Here is a 3,556-nt window from a genome sequence, read left to right as displayed (position 1 = left end):
TTCCCAGATTTCCAAGAAGTCTCCATACTGCTTTCCATATTGTCTGCACCAATTTGTAGTCCCACCAGCAATGTATGAGTGTGCCTTTTTACTCACATCCTTGCCAACACTTATTGTTGTTTGTCTTCATAATAGCTGCCATTCTGACTGGAGTGAGATGATATCTTAGAGTTGTTTTGATTTACATTTCTCTAATTGCTAGTGATGATGAACATTTTTTCATATATTTATTGATTGATTGTATTCCTCTTCTGAGAAGTGTCTATGAAGGTCCTTGGCCCATTTATTTTATTGGGTTATTTGGTTTTTTTGGTGTTTAGCTTTTTGAGTTCTTTATATACCTAGAGATTAGTGCTCTATCTGATAGTTGCTTCTTTAAGCCCCACTATCATCATGCTGTTTCTCCCTCCCCCCACTTCCTCCCATTAGGCCTGCCTCCTGAATTAAGAAAACAAAAGGGGCATGCTGTGACAACCTCTGTGTAATACATATGTTTTTTAAAAAAATGAAATTGCTTTATTTTATGGATTATATTGCTTTATTTTAAATAGTTTTTTAAGATAAATTGCTTTATTTTATTGATAATAAAAGACAATTTAAAAAATATATATTTTTATTTTTTTCTGTAAAGAATTTGGATTTTGTTTGTTTTATTTGTACAGAAACTATGCCAGGATTTCTTAAAATTCTATGTGCTAAGACATGAAGATACAGACGTGACTGCCATGAGGGAAGAAGTTTCTATTCTCCCATGTCTAGCAACAAGAAGCCTGGACATGTGCAGTAAGGCATGGGAAAGCACCAGGGCTGGTCAGGAAGTAGAGGAAGAAAGAGGAAAACATAAGCATGAGCTGTGATTTTTTTTCAGTTATGTTCAGGATTACAAAGAAATAATAGGGTTAGGATTGAGTTGTTTGAAAAATTTCAGTGAATTCTTAGACATAGCAACTTGTCTCAGTAACTAAACCTGGGATGGTTTAGGCAGGAAATTATTAGACAAGAACATAAAATGCTGGTGGAAGACATGGGATGGTTTGGCTTCTGGATTGGTTGCTTTGCGTATGAAAGGACCTTTCTGGATCAATTGTTTGCTATCTTTTGGAATAAGCTAAGGGGTAGGGAAGAGGGGTAATCTCTCTCCTATCATGGAGGCTGCCAATTTCAAACATGTTAGAAAAAATTAAAAAGCAGCCAATTAAAAAAATTGATGTTAAACCTAGAGATCTGTGTTCTTTAAAAATATTTGATGTTTGCTCTAATGTGAATACTTTACTAGATGCTTTATTACTTCTTTCATTACATTTAGAGTATTTTGGCTTTATTTCATCATCAACATACATTAATTTTATAATGAACAAAGTTTGAACATTGTGAATCTTTTCCAGCACACTATATTTTTATGGAGGAAAAATAAATCCCAAATGAAATCTCTTTCTAAAAAAATTAAGACTGTTAATGCCAGGAAAAAGATTTACTCTAAAATAACAAGGTGACCTCTTCACATTTGTTAGTGTGGCAAAATGAGAATCAGGTATTGTGGCCTGCCTGCAAGCTCTTTTTCCATTATCCATGTCTTCCTTTCCCTTTCTTACTGCTTTCTTGGAGGTGGTGGTAAATATAATCCTAGCAATTAAATGAACAGGACAGCAACAAAAAATAGCTACTGTCTTTCCAGCCTATTTGCAAGTGGGCCACCACTGAGATGTGAGCAGGAGGAGCTGAGCTTCTGGAAAAGCCCTCAGAAATGATAAACCCCTTTGTCCATCCTCTCCTCTCCTGGGGGAGGATAGGATGGTTGGAGCTTCAGCAAGAATCTTAGAAATATGAGAATAAAAGCCTCACTCCATGGATCAATGAAGAGATGAGAGACCTTGGGAGTCTCATTTATAGCCTGGGGTTTTCCACTCTGGATGAGTCATTATGGAAGACAAAGATCAACTTTGATTTTGTTTAAGTCAATGTAATTGGAATTTTCTATTACCCTGCAGCTGAAATAGATTCCCAGAAATACAAGTAATTATCTCTTATAATTCTCTCTTCTGAACACAATGAAATTCCCTTCTAATTTCTAGTTTTTTAAAAACAGTCCAAGTTGGTGTGTGGAGGAGGTTGGTGTTAAGATGATGTGAAATCTGTTCTGTTTCCTTCTACTGTATGTCTCTCCATGTGCCAGCCCAGCTCTCACCACCACTAAGAGGATCTTGAATCCCTGATGAAGAGTTTTCTCACAGCCTCCTTCATGTCCTTGTTCCTTAGGGTGTAGATGAAGGGGTTCAACATGGGGGTCACCACAATGTACATGATGGTTGCCACTGTGTCCTTGGCTGAGAATGAGTCTGGGGGTCATGTGTAGATCCCCAGGACAGTCCCATAGAACAGGGTGACCACAGACAGGTGGGAGCTACATGTGGAAAATGCTTTGTGCTTCCCTTTGGCAGATGGAATCTGGAGGACAGCTATGGCTATGCGGATGTAGGAGACCATGATGAGCATAAAGGGGGCCATGAACAGGACCGTGGCTGCTAGGAACACATACTGATTGACATGTGTGTCTGAGCAGGCAATCTTCATGAGCAGGTAAGCATCACAGTAGAAGTGTGAGATCTTCCGGGTGGAAGAGCAAAAGGTCAGCCTGCTCATGAGGAGCGTGTGGACCAGGGAGATGAAGCCAGAACAGATCCACACAAGAGCTGCCAGCCCACCACAGAGCTGGGGGGTTATGATGGTGTAATACTGCAGGGGGTTGCAGATGGCAACATAACAGTCCAGAGCCATGGCAGCCAGCAGAAAGGTGTCCACATTGGCAAAGGAGATGAGGAAGTACATCTGAGTCAGACAGTAGGGGTAAGAGATGGTCTGTGTTCCTGCCATGTGGCTGACCAGGAGCTTGGGGATCAGATTGGTGGTGAAGCAGATGTCAACAAAAGAGAGATTGGTGAGAAAGAAGTACATGGGAGTGTGCAGGTGTGGTTCAGAACAGATGACCAGGATGATGAGTGTGTTCCCAACCACAGTGACCAGGTACATACACAGGAAGAGCCAGAAGAGGACTTGTTGCTGCCCAAGGTCACTGGTGATGCCAAGCAGGGGGAACTCGCTGAGTCCTGTCTCGTTCTCCTTCCCTCTAGACATCCCACTGAAACGTGAAGAGATAACATTGAAAGGCACAATACAGAGAGCCTGGCCTTGCTGTGTGCTCAGAATTTGGAACAAAGCTCATTTTTAAGGAGATGAATGAACAGTTTTCTATCTATAAAAATTGCCACTTTTTACTGAGTGTTTATTAAGTACAATCATGATAAGATTTTACATGCACTTTCTCTTAATTCCTACCTTAAAAAAATAAATGCTTTTATTTCCCTTTTTTTTTCAGATGGAGGCAGTGAGGCTTAGAGTAAGGAATTGGCTCAAGACCACACTGATAGTGATTGGCAAAGGACTTTGAGCCCACTGTGGTCTGAATCTGGAGCCTGTGCTCTCAGTCATCATGCTGCAGACTGGACAGTCTGGTCATTTTTCAGATGCAGTGTCACCATCTCATCTTGACCGCAATTTA

At 40.4% G+C, this 3,556-nt stretch overlaps 1 pseudogene; it reads right to left on the bottom strand.

The window, feature by feature from the left end:
* Positions 1-2,190: 2,190 nt before the first annotated feature.
* On the bottom strand, positions 2,191-3,132 carry LOC139705677 (olfactory receptor 1D2-like; annotated as a pseudogene).
* Between the last annotated feature and the right edge of the window lie 424 nt (positions 3,133-3,556).

The sequence above is a fragment of the Marmota flaviventris genome, chromosome 5 (genome assembly GCF_047511675.1).
Source record: "Marmota flaviventris isolate mMarFla1 chromosome 5, mMarFla1.hap1, whole genome shotgun sequence".
NCBI classification, from domain to species: Eukaryota; Metazoa; Chordata; class Mammalia; order Rodentia; family Sciuridae; genus Marmota; species Marmota flaviventris.
Note: the sequence above shows the minus strand (reverse complement) of the source record. Positions and strands in the feature narration are given on the sequence as shown.